Below are 16,221 nucleotides of genomic sequence, written 5' to 3'. Positions count from 1 at the left end.
GTATTAACCGGAAATGAAGAATATAGTGACCAGTGTTGTGCAAAACCAAAGTCCAGAAAGTCCAGTGTGTGTGTAAGAACTGTATGTGTGGGTCAGTACTGTGTGGTGGTGTGATTGAGAGACCGTATCGCCTGCGGGAAGAAGCTCCTCCTCAGTCTCTCTGTGTTGGTCTTCAGGGAGCGGAATCGCTTTCCTGACCTCAGCAGAGAGAACAGTCTGTTGTTGGGATGGCTGAGGTCCTTCACGATCTTCCTGGCCTTGGTCCAGCACCGCCTGCTGTAGATTGAGTGCAGGTCAGGGAGCTCGGAGCGGATGGTGCGCTCAGCTGACCGCACAACCCTCTGTAGAGCTCGTCTGTCCTGCATGGTGCTGTTCCCGAACCAGGTTAAGATGTTTCCCGCCAGGATGCTCTCTATGGTGCACGAGTAAAAGTTCCTGAGCACCTTGGAGGGCAGTTGGAAGTCTCTCAAGCGTCTGAGGTGGTAGAGACGCTGTCGGGCCTTTTTCACCACGGTGTTGATGTGACAGGACCATGACAAGTCCTGCGTGATGTGAACTCCGAGGTATTTGAAGCTGTCCACTCTCTCCACTGGGCACTCGTTGATGACGGGGGTCTGGTAGTTCCTCTCCTGCTTAGTGCTGAAGTCCACTATCAGCTCCTTTGTCTTACTGACGTTTAGAAGGAGGTTGTTCCTCTGGCACCAGTTCTCCAGATTCCTAATCTCCTTCAGGTAGGCCGTCTCGTTGTTATCAGAGATCAGGCCCACCACGACGGTGTCGTCAGCAAACTTGATGATGGTGGTGGAGCTGGTAGTGGCCACACAGTCATATGTGTACAAAGAGTACAGCAGGGGGCTCAGAACACACCCCTGGGGGGCTCCAGTGCTGAGAGTGGTGGAGGCTGAGACATGTCCGCCCATCCTTACTGCCTGTGGTCTGCCAGTTAGGAAGTTGGAGATCCACTGACACATAGATGAGCTGAGTCCCAGATGCTCCAGCTTGGTGGTGAGTGTGGAGGGAATTATGGTGTTAAATGCAGAGCTGTAGTCTATGAAGAGCATTTTAACATAATTCCCCCTTCTAGTGTCCAAGTGAGTGAGTGATGTGTGGAGGAGATGAGAGATGGCATCGTCTGTGGAACGATTTGGACGGTAAGCGAACTGTAGTGGGTCCAGTGTGTCTGGTAGTGAAGAAATGATGAAGTCTCTGACCAGGCGTTCAAAGCACTTCATCACTACTGAGGTGAGGGCTACAGGGCGATAGTCATTGAGAGAAGCAGGGTGGGGTTTCTTCGGGACAGGAACAATGATGGAGTCTTTGAAGCATGTGGGGATCACCGACTGAGATAAAGAGATGTTGAATATCTCAGTGAACACAGGAGCTAGCTGGTATGCGCAGTCTCTTAGGATACGACCTGGGATGCCGTCTGGTCCTGCTGCTTTCCTGGTGTTCACTCTCTTGAAGGCTCTCCTTACTTCATGCTCGGAGATGACGAGCACGTTTCCGGTGCTGGCAGTATCTTCCTGTCTGCAGCCGTTAGCGCCGCTAACACTAGCATTGTTGGAGACCTTAGCTGCAGCCTCGAAGCGAGCATAGAAAGTGTTCAGCTCGTCTGCCAGAGTCATGGCCGCGTTCGTCATACCGGTTGTTGGTGCTTTATAGTCCGTTATTGTCCTTAGTCCCCACCACAGGCTCCTAGAGTCACTCTGTTGGAGTTGTGACTCTAGTTTCCTCCCGTAGCGCTGCTTCGCCTCTTTCACCGCCCTCCGCACGTTATATGACGCGGCTTTGTACGGGTCCATGTCCCCCGTCATGAGTCCCGTGTTGTAGGCAGCGGTGCGGGATCTCAGAGCGTCGCGGATGGTTTTATCCACCCACGGCTTCTGGTTGGGAAACGTTGTGATAGTCTTTGTCTCCACGGTATCATCCGCTAGTTTCCCAATGAATCCCACAACCGCTTCCGTAAACACGTTGACGTCATCGTCGGAGCTGTTTCTGAACATGCCCCAGTCTGCGTCATCGAGTGCGTCCTGTAACGCGGCCACCGATTGATCCGTCCAGCGCGCGACCTTCCTCTGAACCGGAACTTCCTGTTTCAGCCTTTGTTTGTATTTTGGCATGAGGAAGATGGCGGCGTGATCAGATTTGCCAAACGGGGGGCGGGATTGTGCCTTGTAGCCGTCCTTGACCGTAGTGTAGCAGTGGTCCAGTGTCCTTTCACCTCTGGTGGGGCAGGTGATGTGTTGATAAAAGTTCGGCGCTGCGCGTTTGAGGTTGGCGCTATTAAAGTCCCCCGTCACAATAAGCGCAGCGTCCCGGTGTTGTGTCTGGTGCTGTGTGAGTGCCTCATGCAGCTCGCATAAGGCGGTGACCGTGTCCGCTTGTGGTGGAATATAAACGGCACTTACAATGACCGATGTAAATTCCCGAGGTAGATAAAAAGGACGACACATGATGGACAGTAGTTCCAGATTTGGTGTGCAGGAGCGTGTGAGAGGAACAACGTTCGCACTGTTGCACCAGTTGTTGTTCACCATTAAACACACGCCGCCTCCCCTTGACTTCCCCGAGTCCCGTGTCCTGTCCATGCGGTGAACCGAGAAGAACTCGGCCGGCTGGATGGCGTGGTCCGGCACCGCTGGGTTCAGCCATGTCTCGGTGAAGCAGAGGAGATTGCAGTCCCGAATGTCTCTCTGGAACTTTACCCTGGCCCTGAGGTCGTCAAGCTTGTTCTCCAGTGACTGGACGTTGGCGAGCAGGATGCTAGGCAGAGGTGTGCGGTGTGCACGAGCTCTCAGCCTGTTCCTGACGCCGGCTCGCTTCCCTCTAGGCCGCCGCCGCTTCCCTTTGTTCTCCCTCGAGATCTCACTCGGCCAGCTCGGATCCGGAGTTAAAAACTTCGAATTGTGAGTACATTGTATACCAATAGAAACAAGAGTGTCACTGTCATACCTAATGTACCCAATGGTGATGATTTTGCCGATTTAGAAACGCTGAAAACTAACTTAAAAAACAAAGACAAAGAAAAAGTGGTCGGAGCAGTCGTGACGGCAGCCGACCTCACCGGCGCCATCTTATATCATGCACTCATTCTGCTCCATTAACTGAATGTCCTGATGAAAACGCTCTCCCTCTTCATGACTCACCATGCCAAGATTTCTGGAAAGAACTTGAGGTGAGTGTTGGAAGTGTATGTTCAATTACATGCAACAGCCCAGTTTCTGGTAGGACTCAAGCAGATGCTGAACTCCTTTATTGTATGCAGGAGACTTGTGGATGCCCAGAAAGTTTTCACAGAGCCACTACAAATTTGGCTGTTGGGAGAGTTTGTTTGAAGCCTTCATCCTGCAAAACAGACTTGTGGACCTATAAATATCCCTTCCTACATTTTTGCAGTGCTTATGTCTGACCAAGAAGCAGAAACTTGACACTGGTTTTTCATGGCTCATAGGCATCTTGTGGCTGTCAGTTAGGCTTGACATAATGTTCTGCAGTAGATCAGCTGTCCCACAGCCAAAGGAATCTGCAGAATTTGGTAAATCCTCCTTCCATTCCCACCAATATACCAATCACCTTCAGATAACAACAGATGTTCCACTGATGAGTTTTATACGCAACTGACTCAAGCAGTGTCTTCATGTAGTCATAGGACTTCTTTAGATGAACAGAATGGCATTTGGGACACTTGGTTTGGCTTTTCCACAAGCTTCTTTGTGAAGAATCAATAAAGAGATGACATTGAGCTAGAAAACGCTCTTGTGACAAACTGCTGGAGAGTCCGTCGATGTCATGACAATAGCACAGTGAGCCGTGAGCAGTGAAGAACGCTGTCAAGTTATCACTTTGACTTCTGTAGTGAGTTACAGCAACACCCTTGGCCAGCAAATGCTTCTGCTTAAGCCTCAAAGCAGGAAGTTCGGCTTTGTCTTTCATCAGATTTTGATCACAAACAACTATCAGCTCTGCTTGTGTCAAAGTCTCTTGTTTGTAAATCTTGGTTGTAAATCTACATCGGGGACCTAATCAGGATCTGATGACCCTGGACTTTAACCAGATGCACCTTGTTCCTCTTCACCTTCTACAGAAGCTACTCCATCATGTGGTGGTACAGGAACAAGCAATGAGTCATTATGAAGAACAGGCCTTATTGCAGAATCCAGGCTGCAATATACAATTTTGTTCTTATTTTTGGCTGAGAATCCTGTTGTATTCACACGGCAAAAATGGCAATCAATGAGATGATTCCTGCCACACCACCAGGATTGCAGATGGCATTGCTGCCATTCAGTGATTTAGCCAATCACGCAATCCATTGGAACAACTGTTGCAGATGACATGTGGAGCCCAAGATTTATCCTGGTCCCCCAGCGGACAGCCAAAGTACAATTTGTGTATCTTCTTGTATGTCTGTGATAATTGGGCAATGTTGTGCTGTCATTGTGAATCAATCACACACATAACAGAATCTGTCTGGATGATTAATTTTTAGGCATGTTAACAACTGAAATCAATCACAATTAATGCCGTCTGTAAAATAAAAGACAGGGAGCTGTTGGTAAATCTGGTAATACGCTTAGGCTAATTATACCAACTATCATGCAATATATAACTAGCTTCATCACTAACCTGCACATGCCAGGGAAAACTAAACACAGATGTAAAATCAGCATGAAAAACACCACAAACCGACACAAATTTATCTGTGATGATTTTGAACTGTTGACCTGTGTTATCAGCTTGGTTGGGTGCTGGTCAAACCCAAACACAAGGAGGTGCACATGTTCAGTGATATTATTTGTGAATAGCCTGTTGACCTTTCATACACTGCACAACATGTGTTTACATGCAAAATCACCATCAGATATTTATGATGTATTTTTGATGTATTGGCCAATTTTCACCATGCACATGTTGATCACTCATATTCTAAATCAACAGGTTTGTGCTAATATACAGCCTGAATACAGCCACACCTCCATTTCTCTGTACAGGGAAATACATTTACCTCGAGGTGAAGTTAAAAGATTGGTTACTGAGCTATAAGCAAGACGCCTGTACTTTAAGGCTGTCAGGGTTCCTGGGTCGGTGACCCAGTGTTTTCAGTTTTGTTCATGTTCAGTAGGGCTGCCACGATTAGTCGACTAGTCACGATTACGTTGACTATCAAAATCGTCGACGACTGATTTAATAGTCGAGGCGTCGTTTGAAGCTTTGTAAGATCACAAAAGACGCAGGAATGAGTAGTAGGATTTAAGAGTGTAATAACGGACTGAAACAGATGATGGCAGCACTGCATGTACAAGGATGTCAGCTGCCGTTAAACCCCGAAGAAGAAGAAGTAGCTCTGTCCCAGAATTCATAGCGCAGCCCAGCTTAGTTTCCAACAATGGCGGCAGCTACTTAGTTTTAATATTACTCTTATTATTCTTTCTGGGTCACAAAATAAACGTTTAACATATTTTCAGGCGAGAATGTAGCTGTGTAAACCTCAAATATCTGCTCAGTTTATCAAGACACCACATATTTTCAAAAGCGCTCCGACGTTTTCGGAGACGTCTGTTACCCACTAGCTCGATAGCTAGCCACTAGACTCCCGGCAAATCGTTTTCAAACCCACCGCTGTCTTTCGCTACTCAGGTTAAACATATATAAGTCACTTAGATAACTTAAAACTGTTATTGTTTGGCTTTTTTGTATTTTATTTGTTCCTGAGTAAATCGGTTTGGCTGAGATTAAATTTATAGTTTTTACACAGCTGAATAAACGTCAAGCAGACAGCTGATTATCAGAAGTGTGAGATGCTGGAGAATATACTCCGGTGTCCTGTTATATTTTAGATAGCAAGGAGTTTATTAAACTTCACCGAAACAATCTGTAAATTTCATTCAAATTTAATAAACTATCATCTTGTCTTTCTTTATTTTTAGTTAGCACATACCTTAAACACTTAAAGCTGTAAGCTAATGATAGTTATATAAGAGCAGATGCTGCTGGTGCAATAAGCTGTACGTTTTATGTCCAATGGATGATGATCTGATTAGTCGACTAATCGCAAAAATAATCGGTGACTAGTCGACTATCAAAATAATCGTTTGTGGCAGCCCTAATGTTCAGTTTATTTTGCCACTTCCATGTGCTCACTTCCTGCTTTTCCTGTGTCAGCTCGTCTTGTGTCATTAGCCAGATTATGTTCAGCTGTGTACTCACCTGTCTCTCATTATCATCCTCATCAGTCTGTGTATTTAAGCCCTCTGTTTCTACTCGTTAACTGTCGTGTCATTGATGTTATGTTGTCCTTCCCGTGTGTTCCCTCAGTTCAATCAGCCGTTCGGTTGTCCAGCCAGTCAGTGTCCATTCACCCTCTGTTCACCCACTCCCTATAATAAACCTTCACCTACCTGCCAGTCCTGCGTTTGGGTTCCTTCTTCCTCGCCTCCACACAACGCCTGACAGAATGACACGACCCGTGCCACGAAGACACGATTGGAACCCAGCGGACTCGGACCTCTACGAGCGGCAGGAGGTAGCGCTCTCCTTGTGGGCGGAAAAGCTCAAGGAGAGACAGCGGCTCTTCGCGGAGCAAGAGCACATCTTCGAGGGCACTCGCTTGGCTCTGGGCGGGCCTCGGAGACGCCGTGTTCCCCCACCTGCTGCCTCACCTGTACCGGAGCATTTGCCGCAGAGAGTGGACGTTTCACGCTGCGCTTCGGCCACTCCCTCTCTCGCCACTCCGCTCCTCGCTCACACACCAGCCTCCTCATTCGCCGGACCTCCACCATCACCACGGCACAACGGCTACGCCTCCCACCTCGGCTCAACGGAGGCTACCGCGCCAGAGGCTCTGCTGTTTACCCTGGCCGCTTCCTCTTCCCGGAGAAAGCGGCGCACACGCCGCCATAAAACGGACTACTTTCAGCCACTCCCGATGGTGAGCTCCAGTGACTGTTTTTCGCACTCACCATCTGATTATTCACTTAAAACGCACAATAGACTCACTTCTGATTCATGGGGAGTCTCCCTCCTAGACGAGGACGTGGACTGGGAAGAGTTTTTCTGCTCTGCTCCAAAGACTGTAAATAGTGGTGGCAGAAAAACCAGAACAATCCCCAATAAACCTGCCAGTAACACACACACCGTCACTATTTCCACACCCGTTACTCAGCCATTTCCCACCAGCACGACGGCCCAGATTCGGCCTTCCCCTTCAGCCGTTTCACCTCCTCTGATGGCTAGGGCCCAGTCTACACCCACACCAGTGCCAGCTCCCAGGAGGAGGGCAGCTGCGACCCAGTCTACCTCCACACCCGCTTCTGTTTCTCAGGTGGGGGTGACTGGTGTCCAGCCACCTCCCGTGCCTGTCCCAGCACCCAGGCTGAGGGCAGCCCGAATCCAATCTGACCATCCCAGAGGCCCAGCCGAGGCTCTCCAGCCAGTGCCCTCATGCTCCGGAGGCTCGGAAGAGCTAGCCCGCTTACTCACCAGCCCACCACTTCATCCACCACCTGATCCAGCCTTTCACGCACTAGCTTTATCCCTGGTTAGGCTGGCTGAAGTGTCCCCTGCTCAGGCACCAGCCTTACTAGCCCAGGCTGTAGCATTATCTCCCTCATTAGCTCAGTCTATAAGCTCAGCCATCAAAACATTTATAGCATTCAGGTCTCTTGTATTGAATACTTTTATTTTTTTTTATAATATTGTTGTTATTATTTTATGACAGGATTATGATAAAGAGCTAGTGATGGGATTTCCGGCTCTTTTTAGAGAACCGGCTCTTTCGGTTCGGCTCACTAAAAAGAGCCGGCTCTTTCGGCTCCGAACCGGCTCTTTAGGTTGTTTTGTTGCTTTAATTAATTTATTATTAACAATAATATAAAATTATGCACAAAAGGAATTACTAATGTAAAAAAAAAGTGGTTTTATTTGTATATGTTTATATATAAATATATGCGTTGGCCCCTAGAGACAAAACACGTACAAACTCCAAAACACATTTCTAGCATGAACTGAACTTCCAAAACAGAGCTACTAGATCACTTAAATTACACAATTGAAAGCATGAAAGCATATGTGTATTGTTTGTGTATTTATACACAAGCATTCATATATAGTCAAATAATTAAAAAAAAAAAAAAGTTAATTTACCTGTTATTACCACACACCAAATCTGGTCGTTGGTACTTGCTGGCTTGTGTAGCCACTAGGTAACAAAAGCTCAACACTGCCCCTAGCATCCTGGAGCACTCCTGTTGTCTTTTGTATGTGTTTTGAGTTTTTACGTGCTTCAGAGTTTTTATGTGTTGTTACGTGTTTTGGAGTTTGTACGTGTTTTGGAGTTTGTACGTGCTTCAGAGTTTGTACGTGATTTGAAGTTTGTATGTGCTTTGTCTGTAGGGGCCACCGTAAATATACTTTTATTTACTCCACATAAAATGTTATAAATAAATCATATAATACAAAAATCAACTATTCACATTTCAACTTTTAACTATTTAAATTTTCAGCTTTTTCCTTTTACAAATTTAAAGTGACACAACACAAAACACTGCAAACTACAACACAATTAAATATAAATTAAAATATGAAAACAAAAAGAACATGCATATTCTCTGTCATATGGACCTGCATGAATAAACTTTCTGAATCCTTTATCATCCGCAATTGAAAATAGTGATTACTATACCTTTCTAATGTGGTGTTGTTGTTCCTGGCTCTTTCTCTCTCTCTCCCTCCTGCTCTGTTCCTGTGTTACTGAGTGTAACTACCGCCCCTCCCCCCTCTGCCCAGCGTAAAGCACAAGGCTCGCATGTGGAGTGAAGCGTAAAAAAAGTGCCAGAGAGAGGGTGAGAAAAAAAAACAAAAAAATAAGGCTCGCGATAAGGAGCCGGCTCGCGTCGTTCACGTCAAAGACCGGGCTCTAAGAGCCATTTCGTTCACGACCGACCCATCACTATAAAGAGCAGCTCCACATTGAATTTTATTCAAGATGACCGGCTGATGGGGAAGAAAAGTAATTAAAGTGATTTTGGTTTTTGGTGCCAGACAGGCTGGTCTGAATATTTCATAAACTGCTGATCGGTCTTGATTTCTGCTGTGACATTTAGATGTTAGGGTCAGAACTTAGCACAAAATGACATGGAAGCCTAGATCCATCCTGCCTTGTATCAACAGTTCATGCTGCTGTTGCTGATGTACTTTATATCACTGAGGACCATCTGAGCAGTTATTTAAATGCCGTTGCCTGTCTGAGTGTTGCTGCTGACCATCTCCACCCCTTTATGAACACAGTGCACCCACCTTCAGACAGATGTTTCTAGCAGGATGAAGTTCCATGTCCCAAAGTTTAAATCATCTCAAACTGGTATAATGAACATTAAAAGGAGTTCACTGAACTTAAATGGCCTCCACAGCCACCAGATCTCAAAAGAAGAGTGCCTGTAAAAGTCTGCAGCAACTGTGTGATGCTTTGCTATTTCACTCATTACCCATCATGACTCATTAGACTGCTGGGGTAATGTTACTAATTATTTTATTTTATGTTTAAGATTTAGTAATTTGCAGCTGTGGGTGGACAGTGTCTGCAGACTCACATGAAAAGTTCTTAAAAACTTAGAGACTGGAAACAAAAAGATCAAAAGAGGAAAAGGTTCTTTACGTCTTCACTGACGAGAGACGTCTGAGAGACTCTTACAGTTATTATTATTACTTGATTTGATTCCTAAAAATATGAATTGTTAGGTACCTTCTGCCCTACCTGAATGTAGCTTATAATAAAAAGCACTTAGATTGCTCAGTGTCATGGATCGCTGCGTGGCAGGCGGGAGGAGGACCCAATCGCAAGATTCACAAACACGGGGATGAACTCAAAAGCAGCTTTATTGCTGACAGGCAGAACATAGGAAATACAGAACTCAACTAAACTGGGAATCAATAAACTAACACTCGTAGGGAGACACAGGAAAATCCACACAGCAATGAGGGAGAACGCGACGCCGAACAGAGGGAGACGCAGACAGAAATACACAGGGTTAACGAGGAAAGTGGGAACACACGGGGAACACAGCTGACACAGATAACCATAACGAGACAGGGCGGGGTGAACATAACACTGACGGGAGACGGGCAGAGTCAAACAGGAAGTACAGAGGTTCAGACAGGAGGAGAGAGAGCACGGGGAAAACACAGACATAACGGGCTGGGGAAACATGGAACAACCACAAAGGGAGACGAGGGCTCATAAATACACAGAGGACACACAGGGGGGAGAGAGAGCACGGGGAGAACTTAGACATAACGGGCAGGGGAAACATGGAATAAAACATAAGGAGAGACGGGGGCTCACAGATACACAGACAACAGGGCAACTCAGGAAACATGGCCTAAATAGGGAACAAAATACAAACATACAAGAAAACTAAGAATACTGGGCCAACATGGCCCAGGACCATGACACTCAGTTATAGTAGAAAAGTGTAACATAAATAAGAAACAGTCCATTTACCAGTTCGGCATCCCAGGTGTTGGTGAGTGAGCTAGTAGCTAAGAGTGCAATGCACACAAGTGTGCGTTCACTTACACAATGTCTACAAGTAGAGGAAAGTCATAACTTAAATCTGCTGATAACATTGATTGAAGTCATCATCCCTCCCTGATTCTTTAAGGTCTTTATGCGTGTGCTTTCAGTCTTCACGTGTCAAGTAGTTGACACAGATTAACTCTGACATCCAGGAAATGCCAACAGCGAGGAAACAGCCGAGCCAACAAATGAACAAATTCTTCCTTCTCTTATTTTTCAGTTCATGCATCCTTGATTTCTTTGCTCTCATTTCCTTGAACCTATCAGTGTATCTTAGCTCCTCCCACCAGAGAAGTGAGCAAGTGAAGCGAGAAAAACATGTAGAGCGGAGCTAAGAGGCTTTTAACAATATCAGACATCCTTGCTTTAGTCGTTTTAAAGCAATGCCAGTTAAATATAGCACATCCATTGTTTCGTTACAGCAGACTACTACTAAAGTATTTGGCTGGGTCCGTGTGATGAGTGAGACTTTTAAGTCTGTGCCAGAGACAGAATAATTTTCTTACCCAGGATATACTGAATGCAATTTAACAGTTAAGTTAACACATAAACAAATTCTTCCCCCTCTCTTTCATTTTTTTTTGGTTTCTACATCCTTGATTCCTTTGCTCTTATTTCCCCAATCATCAAATTGCAGCTCAGTCCCTCACACATGACAGGTGAGCAGACAAGGTGAAGAAGACATGAAGAGAAAGGAGCTAAGACAACATATATTCATGCTTCTGAGCCATTGAAGCAAAGTCAGTTAAAAATTATGTTTGGCACAGATGCTGCTGTCCATTGTTTTGTTGCAGCACACTCCTACATATTTACAGAGTCCTGTTTCCACTCCCTGTTTGTTATGTCTCTTTTATACATCATTGGTAAAAACACTTTGCTCAGGATATAGTAGATCCTCCACATCTCCCCTTTCCTGGTGCATTTTAGAAACTCAAACATGCTTCAAGATGGCACATTAAGACTGAATCCTGGGTCACAGCCTGCAGCACAGAAAAGAAGGGCAATGAACAGATAAATGAGGAAAAACCTAAGCTGTTGCAGTCCTGTTGTTCATACCTGTTTTAGACAGTAGGGTGAGCAGTTTAATCCTTCATCTGTATTTAGGTATAAGAGAGCCATGTCTGCTTTGAGACATCAGTTATTGTGATGGATTGTAGTTGTTGAACTTGGATGATGAAATCATCTACTTCCTGCAGGGTTAATGATCACCTTCTTTGATTTCTCAAGTGCATTGAAAAATGATTCAGCTGCTGCTAGTGAGAAAAAACTACAGTAATATCAGTAAACACCACCTCATGGATCACTGACTGCCTGACAGACTGACCACAGTATGTGAGACTGGGCCGAGCTCTCTTTCTGATTTAGTGATGTGCAGCAGGAGCTCCACAGGTGGACAGTTCTGTCCTGGACTTCATACACTCAGACATTCAGTACAAGTCTGAGTCAAGACACCTTCAGAAATACCCTCATGATTCTGCAGAGGCTGGATGTATTAGTGATGGCAGGAGGAGGAGTGTAAAGCGCTGGTGGATGATTTTGTGATGTGATCTGGAAACAATCATCAGCTGGGGAGATGTACAAGTACCTGGTACTTGTAGTACATGGAAAACAGGCTGAACTGGAAGATCAAAACAGAGGCTGGATACAAAGGAAATGAACAGACTTTTATCAAGTAGTGAGAGCCTTCAGTATGTGCAATGCTGTTTCTGTAAGGCAGAATAAATATGTTGATCATTATTAAATCATTTAGAAGAGAGAGACTTAATGTTTAATGCTTGGTAAAAAGTAAATGGCCTGTATTTGTACCCAGAAAGGGTAATCTGGGGAAAAGGAAGATCGCATTTGTCGGCCGCAGTTGTCGGAGCCTGTGTGTACTTGTGTGTGCTTGTAAACGCGGAGAAGCGCGGCTAAAAAACTTTTAAATATTACTTTTTCTGGGTCACAAAATAAACTTTTAAGATATTTTCAGGCGAGGATGTAGCTGTGTAATGCTCAAATATGTACTTAATTTATCAAAACATCACATATTTGCAAAAATGCTCCGACGTTTTTGGAGACATTTATTTTTTTTAATGCTTTGAGGCAGCTTTTGAACATCTGTGGCATCTATTAATGTCAAATCTAGCCTTTCTTTAACAACATAAGCAAACTGCTTTTGTATTTAACCACTTTTCTGTTTAATTACATTTTAAATAATAATAATAACAATAGTATTTATTTTGTTTAAAAAAATGTGTTTAAAAACAGGTTTTGTTGTGAAAGCTATAATCCAGATTAGTGGCCTGTTAAATGGTTAAAGTCTAGGTTGGCTTTATACTTGAGAATAAAGTAACATAGCTTGTCCTTCTAAAGAATTAAGTTATATTCCACAGTTAAATCATAAGAAACATTATGTTACATATAAACCCTGCCATATGTTAGATCTGGTCATTTTGCTTATTAGAAACTTTATATATTGGAAGTTAACTTTTAACAAGCATGTAATGATTATATTTAAATTAGGTGGTCTTTTTTTAAAACACATATATCTTTAGGCCTAAACTGACAGTGCCAATACCACACATTCAGACACCATCAGTAGATGGTGTTTTTAATACTATATGTGTTAGTCTAATTTGGTTGTATGTGGTCTACATTGACCTTCTGTCTTGTAAGTTATTATGACTGCACAGCCATTAAGGATCAAATCAGGTTCTAAAAAATGTTCTGTTTTTTCTCCCTCTGCTTGCTTCTTACTGTCTTTGAGTTTCGGGACCAGTACTCCTGCTGTTGGACAGAAAGACATCAACTCAGTGGTAAGTGTTTTGGTTTTCCAATATATTAGCAATTGTCAGTGACATTTCTATTAATCAGGCTGAACTTTAATCATACTTTAGATCAGCCTGTTTTACTTATTGTTTTATTTGTGCTTTGGTTTGAGGAAGTTGTTTCTTCACTAATCTTTTCCTGTCTTCTGTTATTAGACTTGAGATATGACTGCACTATGCTGTTGCTGTTGACTCCAGTTAATTCTACAAGACATGCTGTGTAAGTAAACAAACAACAACAGTTTGGTCTGCATTTCTTGAAAGATCACATTACGAACTTAGTTTAGAGGGTCTACACTGTATTTAGTGAAGTCTGCAGGTTTTCTAACAGCAAACTTTGTTTTGTGCCCAAATCATTTTGCACATCATTAGAATAAAAGTTATTAGCCATGTTTGCATAGCCCTTTTTAAAATGATGCTTTCATGACATTATTGTATGTTTGGTGGTGATCACGGCTATCCAGACTGACAAGTGGGACATTGAATGTCACCTCCCCGGTGGGGAGGGAGCCTGAGATTGTCTAAATTTGAGTCTGTTCTATACCAAATGCAGGGGAAAAAATGTTTTAAGAAAGCAATTAAGTTCGTGTTCCAAAAAATATGATTGCTTGCTTGCAGGACACCAGGAGAGATGAGTCCTCCATCACAGATGGTGTGGTCAGTGAAGATGGTCGCCTGCAGGTTCAAGCTCATTGCATCTCCAACCCACATCCACTGCCACTGTACTTAAGGGAAGTTAAAGACTTTCTTCTGCACCTACATTTGGATCACCTCGATCCATGATAGTCATTCAGGCAGTAATGCCTGGACTGGAAACAAGCCATCCTTAAAATAATACAACATTCCAGCTCCTGTGTTGGAATGGAAAACAAATGTGTTGTTTAAATCAGAGACTGCACTTGTGACAGAAAAATAAATATTTTATTTTGATTATATAAGTAATGTATGTACAAAACAAACTTGTGGTAGGCCTAAACTTATTTTCTTAATAATTAAATCTGAGACTTTGTTTCATTGTAAGATTATAACAGTGATGGCAATATAATTGTTTGTTGTTCAAGAGAACAGTGTCCAGTATGTTGGCTGTTATACTTTTTTGCATTTGAAAATAAAAGTTGGGCTCATTTTAACATCACTACAAAAAGTGTTGTTAATTATTTTTAATCATATTCAGGTTACCACAAATTGTTTTTTCATTTGTTGAACTTGAAATGTTTGTCAGTAAGTAAACAATTAGTATTGTACAGTCAGAAATATCAAGTTATTCTTAATACTGCAGACTTGCAATGAACAAGTTGTCCTAAAAGTCAACTTAAGTAAGCTTTACTTAGTGTTTTTTTTGAGGCAACGAGTTTGCATAGTTTTTTTGAGTTCTGGGAACTAACAAGGTTGTACAGTGTACTCAAAATGAGTAAGTTGCCCTAACTTAATTATCGTAAGTAAAACTTTACTCAATTTTTTTGAGGCAATGAGTTTGCATTGTTTTTTTGAGTTCTGTGAACTAATTAGATTTTATAGTGTGGGACGTCCCATTGCTCCTGTTACCTTTCTTCCACAGAAGGGCCGCGTTCCATTTCAATGTGACACCAGCCCCATTTTCTATGAACCGGAACCATTTAGGTTGAACCCTGGAGTTACTGAAATAATGTTTCTGATCATACCCCCAGTTGCACCTCAAGATTTTTTTCATAGAGGCTACCATATGGGGGCCACTAAAAATATTTGGGTGGCAAAACAGAATTTCCTGTTTTATTATGCTGTTGTGAAATATGGGTTCCTTGAAAAATATGGCAATAGAGACAGAAAAAAATTATACACCTGTTTGATTTCCTGCTATAAAAGATATCACTGAAAATAAGTACATATGACCAACAAATAAGATGTTGAAATCCATAATAGTTCGTTTTAAGCAGTATATTTTGTGGGGGCCAAAATTGAAAAAATCACTGAGCTTACTCTCTTTGGGGAAGAGAGTTAGCTCAACCCACCACAACTTCCAAGCTAGCAAGGAGTATATATTCATGCTAGCATTTATGGCGCCTAAAACACATTTATGATACACACACTTATAACATCTAACAAAAACAGGCTTAATAATGAGAATAATTGAACTAAAATCGCAATCAGAAACATCCAGGTGGCTAAATATGCATTATATGTGTGTTTTAAAGTGTTGGAAATAAATGACACCCACCTCTCCCACAGGGGAATTGTAGCAAAGGGGAGAGACAAAAGGGGTACACTGTATTTATAGGATTGCACCAAAGAAGAAGAAGAAAAGAATGAGGAGGGGCTCTAACTGATAATGAACATAACTACAGGCTTGGAGGTCCTAAAAGTCAGGTATAAAAGGAACGGTTTGGGGGTTAAGAACACATTTTGGGTAATTATAACAATGTGATTTATGACCCTGTTACACTAGGTTGTAGGCACAAACCTTGAATGCAAGACTTGAATAATAAGCTAAGTCACTAGAAAGTAATATATAAACAATGCTGACAACCTAAATATCCAAAAGAAACGGTGACAAAAACCCAAACATTAATTATTCAAAAAAAAGGTATGAGCCCAAAAATCTCAAAACAAGAGCCAGGTACAGTGATATTTATTAACAGCATGTAGAAGTGTTACTTCTGATGCGTGGAAATCCCACAGTGGAAATATTATTATCATCATTTCCAAGAGTGTAATAATTTTAATTGGAATGAAAAGAAAAGCAGAAGATCGATACCAAAATATGCAGTATAGCACACCACTACCCACAATGCATTGCGGCATGCCGTCAATCCCGAAGCGCGCTAATTTTGAAATAACACACCACGTGAATACGTTATGCAGCTG

At 43.0% G+C, this 16,221-nt stretch overlaps 1 protein-coding gene across 1 annotated transcript in view; it reads left to right on the top strand.

The window, feature by feature from the left end:
* LOC146636801 (uncharacterized) overlaps nt 1-16,221 on the top strand; it is a 90,101-nt gene that overhangs the window by 48,113 nt on the left and 25,767 nt on the right. The window lies entirely within an intron of this gene.

This window comes from Diplotaxodon limnothrissa, linkage group LG3 (assembly GCF_057381915.1).
Source record: "Diplotaxodon limnothrissa isolate DT_005_m linkage group LG3, D_limnothrissa_male_GT1.1, whole genome shotgun sequence".
NCBI classification, from domain to species: Eukaryota; Metazoa; Chordata; class Actinopteri; order Cichliformes; family Cichlidae; genus Diplotaxodon; species Diplotaxodon limnothrissa.
This window is presented reverse-complemented; position numbering and strand designations above follow the sequence as displayed.